The 22,730-nt window shown below is 40.9% G+C and overlaps 1 long non-coding RNA gene across 1 annotated transcript in view; it reads right to left on the bottom strand.

The window, feature by feature from the left end:
• Positions 1-3,800: 3,800 nt before the first annotated feature.
• The window catches only part of LOC119849769, a 58,858-nt gene continuing 39,928 nt past the window's right edge, over positions 3,801-22,730 (bottom strand). Inside the window, exons 2-3 of the long non-coding RNA XR_005290584.2 lie at positions 10,901-10,967; positions 3,801-4,753 (exon numbers count right to left, since the gene is read on the bottom strand). This is a non-coding gene — a long non-coding RNA (uncharacterized LOC119849769). The remainder of the gene's footprint in view (positions 4,754-10,900; positions 10,968-22,730) is intronic.

Below are 22,730 nucleotides of genomic sequence, written 5' to 3'. Positions count from 1 at the left end.
ATCAGAGACAATCATTTAACAAATCTAAAAGATGTAGTGTATGGAGGGCCATCTTTTTTCACACTCAGTTTCATTATTTTCATTTTTTTGTTTCTTGCAGTACTTTTTATTATGAAGGGCTTTTTGTCTGTGTTGTGTTTAATAAAAAACAAAGGAGTAAGTGAGAAAAACCAGGTTGACAGAGACACACATAATACAGCGCGAGATACAAGGCTAATTTCTGCTCTGAGATACATACTGCAAATGTAAATGTGACCCACTAGTCAGTGTGTGTTACTTATCTTCCTCAGTGCCTATCCACCAAATGCATCCAATGAAGTGAGCTGTAGCTCACGAAAGCTTATGCTCAAATAAATTTGTTAGTCTCTAAGGTGCCACAAGTACTCCTTTTCCTTTTGTGAATGCAGACTAACAGGGCTGCTACTCTGAAACTCCCATCTGGAGATACAGGTTCTTTAGTGCAAGCTTCAGAAACACATGGTTTTATCTCTGGAGGTCCCTAGCTGTCATATAAATACAAACAGAATTTGTCCCATGTTAGTTAAACAATATCAAATCACTAGGTTTTTCAGTAGTGAGGTTCATATTATGATAGACCAGAGTAATAGATTGTGGAAAGAAATAGATAATACAAGGAAAGAAGTACATGTGAGAGGAGGGTTTATGTAAAAGTAACCCAAGATTCATCTCATTATCATGTGTTTATTAATACACACTCACCAGTTATTCCTTTTTCAGAGTAGCAGCCGTGTTAGTCTGTATTTGCAAAAAGAAAAGGAGTACTTGTGGCACCTTAGAGACTAACAAATTTATTAGAGCATAAGCTTTCGTGAGCTACAGCTCACTTCATCGGATGCATTCCTTGTGAGATTAAAAACAGTGATAGCATTAACAATCAAAATCAAAAGTAGAAATAACCCAGTTGCCAAGAGTACTGAGGCACAATTGGTTCGTAGTTCAATTTGTCTACTGTCCTGCCTGATACAGCAGTACACTGAAAAAAATGTTTTCGTATAAGAATTGATAGAATTGCTTTTCTGTCAAATCCCACAATTTGCATCAATCAAAATTCCTATAGTAGACAGGAGTTCAGAGTCCAAAATGAGGTGTAACTCTAGGGTGACCAGATGTCCCGATTTTATAGGGACAGTCCCGATATGTGGGGCTTTTTCTTACATAGGGTCTTATTACCCCCCACCCCCATCTCGATTTTTCACACTTGCTATCTGGTCACCCTATGTAACTCAAAGGTACTCTCTTTCTTCCACTAAACTTGAAGTTATCAGTCTTTCATCAGGCACTTAAAAAAAAATCACAGACAGTATTTTGGCAACACCTTTTGGAATAGGCATCTTTCTGCCCACACATTTGGCTGAGTTGTCTAGCTGAGATAACTGTCTCTGCTTCTGCCTCTCATCAAGTTGGAAACTAGCTTTTTTTGCCTTCAAAAACAGTCTATAGGGATATTACCAGCAACCTAAGTCCAAAAGAAAGTCTCAAAGAAAGAAACATTTGCTAGAAAATTGAGAAAAATCATAACAAATCAAATGCAAGCAACATAACATCATATCTACTATGAGATCTGGGTAACAGAATGGTTAAAGAGACAAAAATCTTGAAGTTAACATTGATTTAAGACACCATAAATTTATAATCTAGAGTGCAGGTGTCTGCCTTTTTCGTACCTCTCAAACTGCCAAGGCCCCACTGTGGAATGCAATGTGTAACAAAACCCAAAATAAACAACAACAAAATCACCCTTGAGGGAAATTTAAAATGCTGTGGGATTGTGACAGGGAATATCAACCCTGCACTGGAGAGGAGAGGGTTAATGAACTGTTCTGGTCCCAAGAGACAACACGTCTTCACCCCTGCTAGGCATGCTCCCAGTGGAGGGAGCATTCAAAAGCAAACAGCTCAACTCAGTCTGGGTTGACTGAGGAGGAGAGCAGGTGGGTGCAGCTACCTCCTGCCAGGGTTCCAAGCTGCCAGGGTTAAAGCCTCCTAGCCACACTTTGGGAAGCCAGCTGATCACAGGAATCGATGGGGATGACCCGCTGTTGCCAGTGAAGGAGACTTTGGAGACGAATCAGAGGGAACACTAGAGGGATCCCATGTCCAACTCCGGAGATGACACTGGAGGGACTGGAACAAGGTAGCAAGTGACCCAGCAAATGCACTTGGGGTATCAGGATCTGAACCATGTGTCAGGGTCCACTGTTTCAAAGGGCCCTGCAGTGGAGTAGGGTGGGACTGTGTTCTCCTATCCTCCCCACTCTCATCAGTGGGAGACACTACCTTGTGATATTGCTGCTAGGCAAAGTAGCCCTTGAAGGCTCACTGTTAAGCGTTATATCCTAGTGTGTCACCATTATATGGTGCAGTTGGCCCAGAGCATTCAACCAGCTCCTGATAACGAACCATTCATTTAGGATAAATAATTCTTTCTAAAAACTCAGTTCCATAATTCTGCATGATTGTGATAAATAATATTCAATAATAAATGTGAGGGGAACACCACATTTATGTGGAATATAGGGAACTTTAGGACTCAGATGGGTGATGTCCCTTGACATGAGGGACATCTAATGGTTATGGTCCTCCTTCAGTCATCTGCTCATCATCTGAGATTTTCACTTGTATCAGAAACTCTCTTAGCTATACAGTTGGTACTTTGATGTTTCTGCCCAAACATTTTTTATTACTACTTTAGACCCGGAGTAATCTCTCCTATCGGCATCTAGGCAATGACATTTTCTCAGTCACAACGCCATGGTGTGAACTTATCACGCTGCTTCCTTTTCTGTGCACTCTGCTGTTGTATTTATAGTGTTTTTAATTGAGTTCTGGACTCCCAAGCTGCATTTATTAGACATGGAGCAGATCAACACTTGTAAAGACACAATTAAGTCACAGCCAGGTGTCAGCTAGTGTTTTCCTCCCTGCTGGCTTCTCCTCTGCTGAGTACAGTCCATTAACATTTCCATAGCTCTGTTTGTCCCACAGAGGAGTGTTAGGAGTCCCACCTCCAGGCAGCTCTGTATTACTTTGCTTTCTTGTTAGCTTAATCTGAGTATGGGCTAACTTCCTATTGCAAGATCCCCTTCCTATTTATTTACATTAGTCTGTGCAAATTTTCAAAATATGATCATGTGTGCAATGCTGGATCTACTGTCAGTCAGTGAAATGCATATGCTTTGGGCTTGGCTTACCCTAGGTAAGACTCACATACCACATTGTGGTCCGTGGAGCTCTACAAAATTTGCTCCAGTGTTACTCATGATATTATGCACAGATCGTCATAAAAAAATCATCCCTCTCCATTGTTGCACACTTTGAACAGATGTGAAATAATTACCATAGCGCCATTGAAATGGTCATAGTTTTCAGTGTTAACACACCACAGAGATCAACAGGGGCAACTCATACTTTTCAGAGCTAGTGTTTCAGACTGTCTGCAGACTCCAGCAGAAATCATTGCTTTGGTTACCTTCAGTTCACATTCATATCTTCTCAACCATATGTACTAGAGAGTTAATTTTTAGAAAGGAAACTTAGATGATGCCATTGTGAAAAATGTTCTGGCTCACCAAGCCACTGAGAATCAGACCCCTTTGACCCCAATCCACTCTTAAATTAATCACCTTTGCAGTAAAATCACCTTTTCACAGAGTAAAGACAGTTTTCCAGGGTAATTGCAAAGCAGGGACCAGAAATGTTTTATTGAACCCACAAAAATGCCACTCTCTTTTATTATTTATATATATTTTATTTTCTCCAAATATAACAAATGTACCCTTATACCAAATTAATCATAATACATAAAGTAAATAAAGAGGATTAGGATTAAGGGAGGACCGGGGGAGCAACATATCTATTTTTCAAGTTCTATCTTAATCATAAAAAGTCAGCCCAAATTGTTTTGAATTTTTCAGGCATTCCCCTACTGAAAAATGTCAGTCATTCATTTTCTGCCATGTCACTGAGCCAGTCATCAATGTCTGGTGGGGATCGATTTTTCCATTTTTGCAGGTTTAATTTGTTCGTTAATCTGTATATTGGAACCACGCTGCTTTTTTACTAGGTAACCTAGAGGCATCAGGAATATATCCAAGAGTGAAACTTAAGGAGTAGGGCTCCAGTTTAGCATCAAGTTGGCCCTTTGACTCAGCTTGTATCAGAAATTCTTGATACTGGACACTCCCAAAACATATGAGCTAATGTAGCACCAAGGAAGTTACAGTTACAACAGCAGTCAGCATTTATGAGGCCCATTACCATTAGCCTATGTGGGGACCCTATATTTGAAAAAGTGTTTTTTGATAAATAAGCCTAGCCTCAGATCTATAGTTGCTTTTTTAACATTAAATACATTTGTATTCCCTTGGGTCAGAGATAGTTGCGTATCCAAATCTCTAGTCCAAGCAACTCTAAGATTACACTCTCTTTTTTCAAAAAGGAATACTCTCTGGTCATGAGTATTTTTTCACATGCCTCTGTAAGGAGTCAAATTTGCTTCTATTTAAGTCAATTGCAAAATTCAAATTGACTTGAGTGGGAGCAGATTCTGGCTTTTTGTGACCTAATGATGTACCTGAAACAGATGTTCATAACCACACACTTATGCATGCTCATTTGTGTCTCATTGTTAATTCACACAGAGTCTTCTTTACTCCAATGTACTCTACTTCAAGTAACAGCTACACAAGTCTTTGATTTCTTTCTTGAAGTCACAGATTTATTTTGCAAACACCTGTAAACAAAAGACAATGAATAGAAATAAATTTTGCAACAGCCAACAAGAACAATGCAAATAAAGAAAAGCAGTTTGCTGACATATAAAACGTTAATCAACCATCTGGAGTCATGTGAAAGTTTTTATGCAGCTGGTGTAAAAGTTGAACATCTTTCCCTGAAGTTTACCAATTTGTTAAATAATAAATCTGTCTTTTTTCCTGAATTTTGTGTGTTGTTCTAATTAAAGTGAAAAGCAGTTCAAGTGCCCACAGCACTCAATGCTTTATAAAGTCTTTTTTGCTGACATAAATTAGGCAAAAAATTAAACTATAATATATGGTTATGAATATTATTTCCAATAAAACCCAGAATACTAAAAACAACAAATAAGAATTAGAGCAATTGTTAGATCTTGATGGGTGTAATTATCGGCCACTTCAGTGAACTAAATTTCAGCTGGGCTTGGTTCTATGGTTTATGGTAGTCTCCATTAAATATAGGAAAATTCAGTTAATTAATTAGCCCTCAGTGTTAAATGAGTTTTTAAAGCCTGAGAGACCAGGGAAATATGGGATTTGTGGGGACTTGACAGTGTACATTTTATCATGTTAAACCCAAAGTGACTGTTAATGTAGGCTACAGTACCTTAGAGTCAGAAATACAGTTAGGGATGAATGCAGATAAAATACCAAGGTTAACAGGAGATGATGAATGTTAATGGAACATTGAGGTTCAGATTATCAATATGTGATTTTTATCAGTGCTGTAATACCCAGATCCCCTCATTTTTAGACTGTATAAGTTACATTTTTAAAGAGGTGCATGAATTGTTATGCAAAAATGTGATTGGGTCTAGTCTTTATGTGTGTGCACATCCTTTGTTTTTTGGCTTTTTTCTCAAAGGGCTTGTTAGGTTTTTTTTTTACTCTGCAGGATACCCAGGAGGTGCAGCCCAGGAGGAGGGGACATCTAATCTGGTCTTTGCATCTCCCGGATTCTGGGATGCCCTGGGGAAGAGAACAGCGCCCAGCATAAATTACAGAAGCCCTTAGGGTTACTATAATTTGTGGCAGCTTTACACACAGCAACTACCCCATTACTCCAGATATCCCCTTCAGACCACTGGCCCTTCCCCCATACTAGAGGCTGCACTACAGCCTACATTGTTCCTAAGCTGGGGGAGTTTCCCCAGGAGCCCTGTCATGCCCTTTATGGCTCTTTTATGCCACTTGAGCATAAAGGGGTTAAAGTGGGGGCCAGAATTTCACCACTAAAATGTATCACATATCACTAAAATGCATAGATGGGTATATATATACAGAAAGACCCAGACTTTAAAATATGGATTCCCCGAAGGATTCTGAGAGGAAGGATGGTTGCAGCGGTTTGGCAGCTAGCCAGGGACTCAGGATACCCAGGTTGTTTTCTGCTCTACCACAGACTCCTGTGTGACCTTGAGAATGTCATGAGGGCCTCTGGGCCACAGCTCCCCATCTGTAAAATGGGGATAATAATGCCTGCCTCATGGGGGGGAGGGAAGGGATTGTGTGGATAAACACATTAAAGCTCATGAGGCACTCAGTTACTACAGTAATGGCAGACGTATAATCAAAGGACCATACGAACCATGGGCCCAAACCTGTAGTCTGTAGTCAAAGATCCTATTGACTTCAGTGGAGTTGAAGTGTGTTTTCTCTAAGTAAAGATTGCATGACCGAGCCACAAGAGAATAATAAATAATAATAATAAAAACATTCAGGGATTTGGCATGATTCCTTAGTCAGCTATAATTTAGGCATAATAATGATAGGAATCAATATAATTTTCTATAGCTCTGTATGGTACACACTTATATTTTTGTAGCAATGCATTGCTAGTAATGCTCTCTGTGGGACACAGCATACTGTCCCCAGTGTGATTTTGTCTCTTTGTGAGTCATTGTGGAAAGCCATGACTCTGCATTTTATCTGCCTCTCATGGACCCTCTGGAGGAGAACACAGGGAGTGGTCCCAGTACTTCCCTGACCACAAGAACTGAAACTGTACTTGTCAATTACACAAGATGCAAATGAAAAGGTAAAGTTGCTTATGCAGTCTCCATTATGCATCTGCATAAGCAGGGGTCAAACTGTGAAAAAAAATAGGTAATGGTATTCACTCAAGTTCCAGCCACAACCAAAACTCAAGCCACTCAGTGGCATCATGCTCAGATACTATGATTATGGGTAGATGCCACTGGGGTACAGCCCAAACACCTAGACATCATAGAGGAATTACACCAAAACCCATAGATGCCAGTGCAATGGGATTGCTCACTTGTGCAATGGGGCCATCAGGCCCTTGTCCACATTCCCTCAGTTGGGATTGCTGGGGTCCCTCAATGGTGTATAGTTGGGTCTAGGATCTCTCACTGGGTTTCTACATGGGCGTCTGGGGTCTCTCACTGGGGTCTCTATCTGGATTCTGAGTCCTTCACTGATCTGAGCAACAGTATGGGTGTGACAGATATGGCAATTCCTTGCAATATCTTTGGGAGATCTTACTGTATTGAGTTTATGTATCATTGTGGACCAGGGATTACATGGAATTCTATGTCAGGAAGGGGGTGACCACAGCCCTCCAGGACCTAAGAACAGTTGGGGAGGTGATTAGACAAATTCACTCAGGTTGTAACACCTCCCTACAGGTACTACCACCTGGAGAGACTAGCATATACTGGTTCAAACTGGATTCTCTAGAGGCTAGCATACAAGAAAGGACTTTTGAATAAATATCCAGAGTTTAAATTGACTCAGGGCCTGCTTTCTGATCCAGACAGACCCTTCTGTCCTGGGAGACTCCAATCCTTCCTAGCAAGGGTTAGAAGGATTTGCCCTACTTATCAGGGGGTGCTTATTCTGAGCCAATGTTGTTATGAGCTTATGACCACAGAAAAAATCCCTGAATGGGGTTTGAAGGACTGTTTGCCTGACAGAGCCCTTGCTGAAGTTGGGGTGAGCTATGGTAAGCTTATTAGCATGTGTGTAGGTTCTGGTATTGTTTTTCATATCTTTTCTCTGTAATGCTTTTACCTTAAGAATAAATGTGCTTGCTCAGAAAGAGCTGTGTGGTGACTTCATTATGTTGTGGGCAGCTTCTGAGAAGGAAAGCAAAGCAGGCCTATTGAGGCAGTCTTATTTCCTGGGGAATTCAGTGTAGGCAGGGAGCTGGGCAGCCAGGAAATACCCCAGGCAGGAATAGAAGAGATGTGTGTCTTTGCTTGAGAGAGGTGACTGCCAGGGAATCGAAAGCCTAGAGTGAGTACCCTTGCTGGACCATAGATGGGGAATACAGGGACATTTATCCTGAATTGTGACAACGGGGTGCACTTGAGTTCTGCTGATTTGGGATCTCTCACTGGGATCTGATGCATTCCCTCAATGGGGATCAAGGATCACACACTAGAGCTTGGAGTCTTCCAGTTATTCCTTTGCTAGCAATTGATGGGGAAATGCTGCCTCAGGTGGGGCTCATATGTCTGTCTCAGATAGCTGGGGTTTTTTCTGAATTTTTGTACCACGGACTCCAACTGGCCAGTAGTACCAACAAAGGACGAATTCCCATCAGGGAACTAGTGCCTAGGTGACTTTCTATAGGGAAAAATATTGATTTTTATGTCACTAATACCAAAACCATGCATCAACAATATTAACAAATGAACACCAGAGACAAACAAGATGTAAAGCTAGAGCAAGCCTTTAAATAATTATCAGCTATATGGGCTTACTTTTTCACAAGAGTACATGAGGGATGGTGTATGCTTTATGGGTGAAAGTCACTCTCATCCTCTCAAAGCTAGAGTCATTAGAGTACAAATCCTGCACAAAACCCAAGTTTCACAATAACTGGGCTTTTGGTAGAGAATTAAGCATGGGGAGGGGGCATCAGTCCACAGCCAGGCTCCCCCAGCAAATCCTATGTGGGGGCAGCGGACAACTGGATCCATGAAAATATAACCCGCCTTCACTTGCTTACAATTTGCTCCATGCACCATTTTATTGGGAACTTGTGTAGTTGCTCCACCTTTGCTTCTGAATAATCCCTAAACAGGCTTGCCATAGGGAGTAAGTGGTGTGGAGAGGTTTACATAAGCCTTCCACTCTGGGGTGAATTTAACTTCATGTACGTGCTTTGCACTTTTGGTTTTTTATTAATACTGTGTTGCACGTAATACTGCTGTGGCATTATTAGAGCTGCTCTGAGTCACATGCAAATACTAAATCACACAGAGAATGCACTTGTGTGCACACACACATTTAGCCAAGATAAATACTTCAGGGAAGAGTCTCATCTATGAGCTGGACTCTTTGCATTGCTCAGGGACAGAGAGGGGACAGATTCTAGCCTCAAATGGCCTCCATTCTCCTGGTGGAGGACAACTCTCCTCCTAACCAGCAGAGACAGCTCCTGCACCAGACATCCCCTACTAGTGTAGGGGATCAGTAGGGGGGCACAGAGGGAGGTCAGAAGGCCTGTGGTGGAACTCTGATATGCTATGCTGACTTCCACTCTTGTAGGGTCCCCAAAGTTCCTCCACCTTCCACAGAGGGTAGGTCAGGTACATATCAAATTCCCAGACTGGGGAGTAGTGACTGGCTGTCGAATGGCCTCAAGTCCCTGTACTGGGTGGAACTAGGATGTAGGGGAGAACCAAGCCCTTCATGCTTTTTAAAGTTTTATTTTTTAAATTTTCAGCCTGTACTTGAACCTCATGCTAATTCTTTGCAACATGGGCAGTAGCTTTTTTTATTAGCTTGGTTGTGGGTAGGAGATCAGGGACCTCTTGGGATGACAGTCTGTCAGAATTTAAATCAAGGAGGCTCTCTCTCTTAGCAGCCACAAAGATTAAACAGACTAATGAATCAATGTTTTAGACCATCCACTCCTGGGACCTTTCATTTAGGTCGCATCCCTGTTGGTCAGGTCAGGAAATGTTCTTTTCTGTCAAGTGGTAAGTTTCCCTATGTGGTAGTGTGAGTTTTCTCCTTTGGGTGAGATCCAGAAACTTGACAGAGGCAGATGCCAATCCATATTATGTGACATTTCCTCATCTGACTCACAAAGTTTGCAAGATCATTTCACCAGCCAGTAGTTTGTGGGAGAGACTATGTTTGCTTATTTAACACTAGCAGTTCTAGGGTTTGTTTTTTCCTTCTTTCCTCTTAATAGAGGTTTTATTCCTCTCAGCAGTGTGCTGTTAACCCCCCTGCATGCATGGTGTTTTCTTTCTTTAAAGCATTCCAGCTGTATCTTTGATCTGTCCCTCACCATAGTACCATTCACTAGATGTTAACGTGTTCTTTTAAGATTCTGTAACTTTCACACTTCAGGAAGGTTCTGGGTCCTATTTGCATCACTTCTGTAATCCTTAATCATTTGCAATTTTGGTTATATTTCTTTTGAATGTGCAAACAGTATTTCTATTCTATTCAGGCTCATATATTCTACCCTTCATTGTGGTATGTGAGAGACTGATATATCACACATACAGGATTTTCAGAATGTCAGAAATCAATTGTATGAAGAAAGTAGCTTGGATAGTATCCATGAGGTTCCATGAATTTAGTTTGATATTAAAGTGTATCATGATAACGGTACATAGCTAAATAAAGAAAACAAAAACAAACAAAAAATCATTATTTCAAGTAAACAAACTGCTGCTGATTTTTTGACAGGGAAATCACTTTCATCAGTATTTGTGAACTCCCTAGTTACTTGAATGCTGACAGTTTGTCTGCAAATAGGACTGCAGACAGCAAGCACACTTCATTTGGGTCTACGATAATGTTAGTTTCTGATGCTCTCATCATTGAATGATGAGCCTTGTCATCTTTGACTTGTTGCCATTTAACAATGCAGATCTGTACCTAAGAGACCTAATGCATATTACCTGATGAAACAGTTATGAGACATAGGTAGGAAAATAGATTATTCTATAATACATACATACCGCTAATAAAGTCCTGATCTGAACACTCCCTTGCTATGGGAAAGGGGATTAGAATCTGAATTCAAATTCCCTTACTCTAAACCTGGATCTGAACATGCCCAAATTTTGGACCTGATTAAGGAAAGCACTTAAGCATATGGTTAATTATAAACCAGTGTTTTTAATCGCACTTACCTGAATTGGGACGCTTTACAGAATACAGAACAAAGGGGGGCTTGAAAGCCAGATTCAAATTTTGCACCTTAAATAAAAATGGATAAGATAAAATTAAACATTTTATAAGTTAACTTTTCTTCACAAAATTATTTAATTAATTTTTAAGATGAATATAATGCTCATGAAAGCTGTTAAACTCTTCACTTGAGATTGAAGTCCTTTAATTAACAACATAAACAGAACTTACTGGCAAAAAAAAAAGGAGTACTTGTGGCACCTTAGAGACTAAGAAATTTATTTGAGCATAAGCTTTCGTGAGCTACAGCTCACTTTGTAGCTCACGAAAGCTTATGCTCAAATAAATTTGTTAGTCTCTAAGGTGCCACAAGTACTTCTTTTCTTTTTGCGAATACAGACTAACACGGCTGCTACCCCAGAAATTACAGGGTAATTTGCCTCACTATTGCACCTCCACCATGTTGCAGAGGAACTGCCATTAGAGTTAGAGGAAAGTGAAGTCTCCAAAAACCTTCCCTGACCCAACTGTGATGGTGGTTTTGTGATATGGACAGCTGAACTGGAATGACAGCTCAACTCATTTCACATAGTAGCCAACTTCAAAGAAAGAGACAACATTGCTGATCTGAGTTAGAAGTAAAAGTAGAGTTGGTCAGAAAACAGGTTTTTTCTGCACAAAATTCTGACTTGGTGGTGAAATATTTTGGCTGAAAATTTTTCAATTTTCAGCCAGAAACTGAAAAAAAAATTGATTCAAACTGCCACCAGAGTGCTCCATGGAAGTTTCAGTTCAGATGCTTCATGCTCCCAATTCTCCTCTAACAGCAGGACTCTATGACCCAACTACAGCTCCCATGATGTCCCACTTTCTTCCCTCCTGGTGAGGGGAAGGGGTGCATCATGGGAGATTTAATAAAATATTCATGATATTTTAAAGCTATGCTAATTAACTGAAGTACACCTCAGAGAAAAGATAATGTAAATGGAAGGAATATTTGAGAAGTAATAACACAAAAAGGAGGATGAGTTATTGGCAAAGAATGAGAAAGCAACAACTGAACATTAGAAATAGGAAAACTTAGATTAAACTTTTGGATACTGTTTGCTAACAGTGAGGTCAGCTAGATAATGAAATAATTTGCCAAGGCAGGTCAGAGAACTACCACGAATATAGGTGATCAAAAATTAATTTGAGGTGAAGGAGTGTACTACCCCTTGTAGAGTCAACCTGATCTCACAAACTGTACTTCTTGGATGAAATTAAGAAGACTCCTTACTGTCCCTTAGTGACCTATTTAAACAGAAAGAGGAACCTGAACATGGGGAAGGAGACTAGAAGCAGAACAGCCTGCAAGGGATGGCGCTCTCTCTCTCTCTCCCCAGAAGGCTAGGCTGACCAGACAGAGACTTTGTTTGGACTTTTAGTTTGGGAGACTGAACTAAGGTTTTTTGATCTATTATTCCATGTGCTCCTTCTCTGTAGCTTCATTAAAGGAACTGTTCTTCTTTTGATTAGTTTGTTTTGGCTTCTTATTGCCCTGATCTATGCAAGCAGATTGGTTAACACCCAGTTGGGGGAAGGGAAGATGGGGCTCACCTGCAATGCCACACTCAACCAAAAGGGGAAGCATAGGGTGTCTCACCCCTTTATATTAAATATGGACTAAATTCTGCCTTTTCTGACACAGCTTGACCAATCCCACTGGTTTTTCTTGGCATCGCCTAAGATGTAAGTGGTGAGTTTAGCATAGAAGACAATCCAATACCCATGTGAGAAGATGGAGTAGATGATGCAGCACATACTTTCTAATCAGATTCTCTATTATTCTGTACCACCCATTGCAATCATTATTGTCTTGGTGTCAATATGAAATGGGGCAATGGGGCAATATTTTAAATTGGTCTGTGCATTACGTTTCATCTAGCATGAAACCAAATGCAGACCCAAGTTCTGTACAGATTTACATGTCATCCAATCTGGTTGAAACACAGAATTCAGGGAGTGATGCATATGACTATTGCATCCATCCTTCACGCAGATTCTCTGGACCACAGCCTCCATATAGCTAGTGTGGATGCTTTCCTGTCCATGAACACCAACAGTGGCTCCTTCGTGGTTGTGCAGCTGACCTTTCCCTATTTCTAGCTGGGGGGGGGGGGTGGAGGTTGGGGGGGAGAATCCTGTTCCCCTCTCTAACCTCCTTTATGAAGACTTTGCTTGAGGTGGGAAGATTTCATTCAGAATTACTGTATATAAAACTGCAAAGTATTCCAAAATGGTGTCACATCACCACAGGGGAAAGTATTAGATTGCTTCAAAGCCTGCTGGTCATTGGATAATAATTACAGGGTGAGATCCTGTCCCTATGAAGTCAGTGGGAATTTTGCAATTGACTTCACTGTGGCCAGGAGTCTACTCCCACATTCTAAACTGACAGTCCATACAAACTTAAACAGGAAAAATTAACTGGGGTTGTATCTTTCACTTACTATTAATCTTCTTTTCATAAGATAAAAATAAAATAATTTCATATTGCACATTTGTTTTAAAGAAAAATGCAAAAGGATTGGTAAGGCATGAGGTGAAAGGCAAAGAGTTTCAAGTCTGAATAGCCATGTGATCACTCAGTGAACAGAAGAGATAACAGAACGTATCAAAGATTTGTAATTGGACTAGGCAATGACATAATCATATTCCTTAGATTAAGCCTTTGTTGGTCCACAAAGAAAGAAAGAAGTTGTCTTGTTTAAAAAAAATATCAAACAGGTCCAAGCAATTCTGTACCAATCAATCATTCAAACAGTAGCTGGTTAGGATCACACTGATGTATGTGTACTGTACCTACTCACACCAGTATCAAACCTGGTTTTTGTATGGCCTGTTTTCAATAGTTTAAACAAATAATGATAGGTCCTGGCCTCCAGTGAGTCTAATTGCAAAACTCCAGCTGACTTCAATAAAGACCACACCCCAAACCTGTATTATGGAAAGGTGTTTTTAAAGCAAATAATCATTGAACATTAAATAATAAACTAGAAAAATTGAATAAGGTAATATAATCATCCACACTCCAAAACTGAATGGTTGGTATGTACTATGTGTTTTTAAAGCATGTAGCATGCTATGTAAATAATAGATATTAATACATTTAAACAGCATCATTCTTCCCAAAGCACCACTGTAACTGTTATCTACAATATATCAGAATCATCCATTCCCACAGTGAAAGACAGAGATTTCTGGAGAAGTATGATATGTGGCAGACATTCTGCATTAACAAGACACCGCAAGAGTTTATAAGAGAGAAAGTGAAAAAGAACTCCTTCATCTGAAATGAAAGTGCATAAATAAGAATATATATAGGCCAAGCCACTGATATGCAATGAAATGGGTTTATGAAGAAATCAGTTATGATAAAGAAGACATACAGAAAATTAATTATGAACTTACAATAAGATATACTGAAAACAAGAATAAGAAAATTTACCATAAGATATAATGAAAACAATGAAAATGCACATTGCTGTTTTGGACTGACTAGAAAAGATAACATATCACAGGCCACAGACAGGATAGTCCAGATTTACATGACAATGGTGAGAGCTCACCTGACTACTGCATACAGTTCTAGAACAGCACAATTCCAACAAGGCTTCTACAAATTTGAAGGAATTAAGAGAAAAGCAATGAAAAGTATAAAGGGTCTGGAGGGAATGTTGGGTGAAAAGAACTAAATATTCATAGTATGAGTATATGAAATGTGATAGCCATTGTGACAGATATGACAATTTCCTTCCTTATCCTTGAAAAAAATTAAATTAAAATTGAATTAAAATTGAATTAAGTTTTAAGTATCTTTGGAGTCCATTGTATTAAATGCAAAGATTATGTATTTTTGTGGACCAGCATTGTATGTAAACTCTCTAGGGGGGAGGGATAATGTGAACCCTGTGTAGTGGGGTGGTCACCCCCCTCTGGCCCGGAAGGGGTTAAAGCAGCCCTGGAGAGGGCTGTGGCGGAGAAAAGCTGGGCTGATTGGGAAAGCAGCCACAGCTGTAGTCAATGCACAATCAGGCCACAGCAGGCCCTTTAAGAGTGCTGGGGGCCAGCAACAAAGGGGGAACACTCTCACTTCAGCTTCTCTAGAGAGAAAGACCTGGCTGCCTGGGAGCTGAGCAGTGTACCCGAGGTGGAGCAGTGCTGGGAAGGGCAGAGGGAGCTGGGGAGCTCCAGCCTAGCAAAGCCCCAGGCTGCAGCTCTAGTGAAAGGCCCACAAAAGGTACTGGGGCTGCAGAGGGACAGCCCAGAGACAACTGGTCCAACCCCCCTTGCCGATGATGAGTGGTTTATAGACTGCAGTCTGTCCCATGCAGAGGGGGCTAGATGGTGACTGGCAGTAGCTAGTGAGGCAAGGTGGGGATGGGGATTGGGGTTTTCCCTGGGTGGGGAGACCCAGATTGTGGGTTACTGCAGGGGCAGAACCCTGACATAGAAGGGCACCGGGGTCCGGGAGGGACATGGAGGCCAGCGGCAGGCGAGACACTGGCCTGCAGAGGGCTCTCTGGGCTGGAAAGACCTAATTCCCGAGACGACCAGCAGGAAGCACCATGCCGGTGAGGTGTCACCCCGTGACACCTGGAAATTGTTATGAATGTCAGATAACTATATTATACAATGTGCCAGACAAGAATGGACTTTTGGACAAACAGAGTCAAGCGATTTGCAAGGGAATACTCTAGGGGGAGGTAAAGGCAAATTTCCTCCTCTGGTTATGCAAAAACCCAGCCTTTTGAAGCTATGCCATGAAGAGAGGACTACTGTCTACTGAATAACTTTTTCCAGAATCTGAAGATCAAAGGTCCAACCTTTATAAAGGAAAAACTAATCTATGCATGAGTGCGCTCGTTCTGAGCTGTTATGAACTTGTAACCCTATGTAGGGTTTGAAGGACTGATTCCTGCTAGAGACCTTGTTGGAGTTTGGGGGTGATCTTTAGTAAGCTCATTGGCATGCATGTAAGATACTTTTGTTTTTAATATCTTTTCTCTTTAATGCTTTCATCTTAAGAATAAATATGCTTACTTAGAAAGAGCTGTGGGGTAACTCATTACTGCTGGCAATCATGTTGCTCATAGCCTTCAGAGAGTAAGCAAAGTGTGGATGCTGCCTTTGTTATGCACTCTGGCTTGCTGTGAATACAGTAGTGTAGGCAGGGAACTGTGCAGTGTGGAGAAACTTGGTCAGGAAGAAGAGAGTCTTGGGTCTTCTTCACCCAAGAAGTGACAGCTGGGGAGCCAGAAGCCTAGAGTAGGTGCCTTTGCTGGGCCACCAAGGAGGAATACAGATGCAGTTGCCCTGAACAGTGACAGTTGTAAACCCTAGTATTGGAAGCATCTAAACAGCAAGGAGGTAGAAAAATTTATGGTGATTCAGGAAGGTAAAACTAGAACTAAGGAGGAAATCAAGCAAAGAAAAATGCAGACTGAACTTAATAAAAATATCCTAGGGACAGTTATACTGGGTTTACAGCTGCTCTACATCACTAGAATGGTGCAAACCAGCTACAGCATACCATTGCATCAGGCCTCTAATAGTTGTAGCCTCTAAAGGGAAGTATAGGAAGTAGTAGTGCCCATCATCATAGTACCTAAGACACGTTGGCTATACCATGGTGTCAAATCACAACAATTCAGGAAGCATACAAAAGTGTTCTCAGCAATCTGCATCTTCAGTATTCCATATGATTTTTGGTGTAGTTTGTAATATTCTGTCTTCATATCTCATCCTCTTGTCCTTACTCTTCTCCTCTCCCTCAGTGTTCATATGTCATTACTAGGGGAATTCTTTAGTGAAAGGGTGGGCATTGCATTTTCATAGATTCTTACGTTCCAAGGCCAGAATGGACCATTCCGATGGTCTAGTCTCACCTGCTATATATAGATTACAGAACTTCCCCAAAATAATTCCTAGAGCATACCTTTTAGAAAAACATCCAATCTTGATAACCCTGAAGTTGTTCTAATGGTTAATTATTCTCACTGTTAAAAATATACACCTTATCTCCCCTCGGAATTTATGTAGTTTCAACTTCCAGCCACTGGATTGTGTTATACCTTCTGCTAGATTGAAGAGCACATTCATAAAAATTGGTTCCCCATATAGGGACTTATCGACTGTATTCAAATCACCCCTTAACCTTTGATTGTTATGCTAAATAGATGGAGCAACTTGAGTCATCTCTCTAAGGCATGTTTTCTAATCTTTTAATCATTCTTGTGGCTTTTCTCTGAACCCTCTCCAATTTATCAACATCCTTTTTGAATTGTGGACCCCAAAGCTGGACACAGTAATCCAGTAACAGTCACACCAGTGCCAAACACAGAGGCAAAATAACCCCTCTATTTCTACTTGAGATTCCCGTTTTTCATCCCACAATTGCATTAGCCCTTTTGGTCATAATGTTGCACTGGAGCGCATGTTCAACTGATTATCCACAATTTCTCCAATTTTTTTGCAGAGTCACTGCTTCCGAGGATAAAGTTCCCTATTCTGTAATTATGCCTGTCATAAATATAAAGGGAAGGGTAACCACCTTTCTGCATACAGTGCTATAAAATCCCTCCTGGCCAGAGGCAAAGTCCTTCTACCTGTAAAGGGTTAAGAAGCTAAGATAATTTTGCTGGCACCTGACCAAAATGACCAATGAGGAGACAAGATACTTTAAAATCTGGAGGGGGGGAAACAAAGGGACTGTCTGTCTGTGTGATGCTTTTGCCGGGAACAGAAAAGGAAGGGAGTTTTAGAACTTAGTAAGTAATCTAGCTACATATGCATTAGATTTCTGTTTTGTTTAAATAGCTGGTAAAATAGCTGTGCTGAATGGGATGTATATTCCTGTTTTTTTATCTTTTTGTGACTTAAGATTTTGCCTAGAGGGATTCTCTGTTTTGAATCTAATTACCCTGTAAAGTATTCACCATCCTGATTACAGAGGTGATTCTTTTACTTTTTCTTTAATTAAAATTCTTCTTTTAATAACCTGATTGATTTTTTTCATTGTTCTTAAGATCCAAGGGTTTGGATCTGTGTTCACCTATGCAAATTGGTGAGGATTTTTATCAAGCCTTGCCCAGGAAAGGGGGTGTAGTGCTTAGGGGGATATTTTTTTTGCAGGGGGGGGGGAGATGTTTCCAAGCAGGCACTTCCCCAGTTATTTTTGTTAAACGCTTTGGTGGAGGCAGCATAAGGTCCAAGGACAAAAGGTAAAAGAGTTTGTACCTTGGGGAAGTTTTAACCTAAGCTGGTAAAAATAAGCTTAGGAGGTCTTTCATGCAGGTCCTCACATCTGTACCCTAGGGTTCAGAGAGGATTGCATTAGCCCTTTTGGTCATAATGTTGCACTGGAGCTCATGTTCAGCTGATTATCCGCAATTTCTCCACATTTTTTGCAGTCACAACTTCCCAGGATAGAGTCCCCTATTCTGTAATTATGCCCCTCATACTTTTTTCCTGGATGTAAATATTTAGCCATATTACGACACATGTTGTTGTACCCATCTTATCAAATGGTTCAGATCTCTTGGTATCAGTGACTCATCATTTACCACTCCCTCAATTTTTGTGTCATCTGCTAACTTTATCAGTGATGATGTTATGTTTTCTTTTAGGTCATTAATAAAAATGTTAAATAGCCTGGGACCAAGAACCAATCCCTGTTTGACCCCACTGTAAACACAACCATTAGATGACAATTCCCCATTAACAATGCTAGCAGGGTCTGAAGGGGCTTTTCCCTGAAATCTAGTGATGAACTGGGGTAAAATACCTCAGGAGCAGCTTGTATTTGCGTAGACACACCTACTCTGCCTAGGTGATCATCAAACATACTTGCTTTGCCAAAATGATCAATTTGGGCTATTTTGGGTTAATATTCACTTAATGCAGAGTTAATGAAAATTTGTTGTCCCTGTTGCATGAGTAAAGGGCAGCAGAAATGTACTTAGCATGTCCTGATTCAGGAGGTCACCCTAACTTTAACCCTCCCCTCGCTAATGTTTAAACACAGAGCCGACTGGACTCCAGTGAGAGTCCTATTTTCTGTCTGGTGATTACTAGAGCTGAAATGACTGATGAGCAGTGTGGCCCGAGGAGTCTGGGGTAGCACTCCCTAAAAATGCCAAGGTCAGGGCAGCCTGCAAATAGGACAGCAGATTCTCCAAAGACTGGTAGTTAACACTGAAGTTAAACTCACCAACCAGTCAGACTGTGCTCCCGATCCCCCACACTGGTTATCAAGAAGCAAAAAAAAGAAATCACACAGCCCCCTTTATTGCATTTCAATTCTCTAGCTCCAAGTCAGCACTTAAGTCCAGTACAGTGAGAAGTTATTTGAAAACTCTGCTGACTATACAAAATCTTCTTCTGACCCCCAAGGATCAGCCATGTTAGCAGGCCAATATCAGTTTGGATCTTACCCAAAATACCACAATGACAGCCAATCCTTTAGCACCTAAAACTAAAAGTTTATTATAAGGAAGAAAGAAAGAAGAAGAGAGTTGTTAAATGATAAAGCAATCCGATACATACAGAGTCCATATATCAGGTTTTTAGCAGTATTGGTAAGTTTGCTGGCTTGGATAGTCCCTCTGGAACACATCCACATGGGTAATTCAGTCCTTCAGAGCTTTGTTTGTAGAAAAGTTACTCCAGAGGTAAGAAGCAGGGTTGAAGATGAAATGGAGATGATGCAGCTGCCCTTTATATTGCTTTTACCATGTAGCTTGTACTTCCTGTGTCCCAAACACAAGCGTCACAGCACATGGAAAAGCCTTAGACTTCTGTCCATAGGCATGCTCCTACATGTCTTGCTGACTCATCAGGTGTATCCCCTAGTTCCTTTCCAGGGGTTCAAACGGCAAGCAGTAGCAGAGATAACAGCAGAAGCAATGACAGCGGCAAAGGTGGTACCATGTGGTGAGTGGCAACAGAGACAATGGCAGAGATATTACTAGACCTTCCCCCTCTTTTCAGGTGAACCCATATGAATGAATTCCTTAATTATGAGACTTTGCTGACTTCAGACAACCAACTGTGAGTAGGATGCAGCAGAGGGAAAGGGAAGTGGTGTGTTAAAGGGACATTCATCCATTGGACTTTCCCACTGCAAGGTGAGAAACTGAGGCAAAGGATACTGCCCAATGTACTGTTTGGGTGTTTATTTATGGTTCACGTTCTTTTGAATCATGCTTGTGGTGTTTTCTCAAATTAATGCTGAGTTCCCTTTCTCTTTTAATAAAAAAATGTTTTGTTATACACAGACTCAGTGCTTATGAATGAGAAACTATTCCCTCTTAGAGGCACCCTGAGATGGTGTTTAGTTTTCCCAGATTACTGGGTTGAGGCTTGAGCCAGTTCTGTTTTTCAATGTCAAGATGAAACCCTAGATATTGAACCTAGCCATTGTTGCTGTTGACCCCACCTGACAGACAAGAAACCAAACCTAATAAATAAAATATAGTAAATACTTCAATCAAACCATCAGAATAGAAGGAAGTGGTACATAATATATCACTATCTTGTATGTGTATCTTGTTTCCAAAAAGCAAACAAGCAAGTATGGGGGGGGGGGGGGAAGAAAGGAGACATGCTGAGCATGTGTGGTAATCACCATTTTGGCCAATATACGGGAGGTTGAATCAGAGACCTCCAGAATTAGAAGTATGAGCTACTATAGCTTGAACTGAAGAGCTAGACCAGGGGTCAGCAACCTTCGGAATGTGGACCATTAGGGTAATCTGCTGGTGGGCTGCAAGACATTTGGTTTACGTTGACCGTCCGTAGCCATGGCTTTCCACAACTCCCAGTGGCCATGGTTCACCATTCCCAGCCAATGGGAACTGCAGGAAGCATGTATCAGTTCTGTATCTGAAGTTAAGAATATTGACTATGTAACAATTACAACTGTGTGTGTACTTGCGGAATGCTCACCAGAGATTGATAATCAGCCTGAATGGGCCATTAGGAAAAACAATAGAATGGGTCTTTGAAGATGCTGATCTCTCATCTTCCTGGAGTTCCTTCCTGTGGATGTTACAAATAAACCTTGTTTCATGGTGGCTTTAACACTGCAAGGTCATGTGATAATGTCACCCAGTACGGAGTACTACCTGGACACTGCTGGTATCTTTCCACTGCAAACAAAGGATTCCTGCCTTATGTAAATCCTATTTAAGGCTGGGAAGTGAGTCAATTAGGGTTCTTCTCCATTGAGGAGAAAGGAAGACTGCTGAAAGCACCCAAAGAGACAAAGGAACTAAGCTGGGGAAAGGCAAGGGCTGAGTCTAGGCTGAGACAGGGGTCTAGCCTGTGAAGAGAAATAACTGGAACTCTAAGCTTTAGAAACTCTGCAACCTGCCAAAAACAACATTGAGGGTGAGAAATTACTATTTGTAACCTGTTTATCTAGTGTATTAAGCTTGGTTTGCGTGTTTTGTTTTATTTGCTCAGTAATCTGCTTTTTTCTGTTTGCTATTCCTTATAATCACTTAACATTTACCTTTTTGTAATTAATAAACTTATTTTTTGTTTATATCAAAACCCAGTTTGTGCAATTCATATCTGGAGGGAGGGGCAAAAAGCTGTGCATATCTCCTTCCACATTGAGGGAGGAGGTGATTTTTATGAGCTTACACTGTACAGATCTCTCTATATAGGGCAAGACAATATTATTTTGGGTTTACACCCCAAAGGAGGTGTGCATGTGAGTGCTGAGTAAATCCCCAAGCTGAATCCTCCCACACAGAGCTGATTTCAGTCTGTGTCTGCAGCAAGGCATGGCCTTACCTCTATGGGTGCCAGAGAAGGCTTGAAGGCTCAGGGACAGCACAGCCACAGCAAGGACAGGGTGAGGAAGCCCAGGCTGGTAGAATAGGCAGGCTCAGTGGGACCCCAGCACATCAAGTGGCACCCCAGATGGGGAGTCCAACCCCGTCACAGGCCTGCTAGAACCAGAACTTAATTTTTCCTTAGCCCTGTAGCTACATTCCTCTTATTTGTTCTCCAAGTTGTATGGAGTTTGCCAACTATGAATTAGGTTAGAAAGTTATCACCTTTACTGTTGCTTTTGATATGACCAATGAAACTGCCCAACAGGAGATCCCTTGTAGGATCACTGAGAAAGACATGGCTAACTCAGGTGAAGAAGCATCTCATTTTTCCTTAATTGACAGGGGTGGAGACTCAGCATTAATGGAGAACAATAAGTGAAAGAAACATAATTGCACATATGGTACCTTAGAGACTAACAAATTTATTAGAGCATAAGCTTTCGTGAGCTACAGCTCAAAGTGAGCTGTAGCTCACGAAAGCTTATGCTCTAATAAATTTGTTAGTCTCTAAGGTGCCACAAGTACTCCTTTTCTTTTTGCGAATACAGACTAACACGGCTGCTACTCTGAAACTTGTCATAATTGCACATAAAGACTGAAAACACATTAGTGCATTTCTGCCTTGTTATAACATCATAGCTATAATTCCCAGGACAATGTGACTTTAATTACCAAAGAGGTGCAAAAATGCTCTAAAGATACAGAGAGTCTGTCATGGAATATGTTCATTATGAGGCAAACAAACCAACCTGTGCAATTACGATGCATTATAGACATGGGTATGACATCACTGAAAGCCAATTAGAAAGTTCCACTTGTGTCACTTCATAGTAAAGCAAACACTATTCAGCACTCACTGCATCAAAGAATGCATGTCATAGAGATTTGCACAGAAATGGGTTGATTAATTTTTAATGAATTATGCCAGAAAAAGTTTCTCTGT

This window comes from Dermochelys coriacea, chromosome 1, assembly GCF_009764565.3.
Source record: "Dermochelys coriacea isolate rDerCor1 chromosome 1, rDerCor1.pri.v4, whole genome shotgun sequence".
Lineage (NCBI taxonomy): Eukaryota > Metazoa > Chordata > Testudines > Dermochelyidae > Dermochelys > Dermochelys coriacea.
The sequence above is the reverse complement of the archived record's forward strand: the minus strand, read 5'-3'. Positions and strand labels throughout refer to the sequence as shown.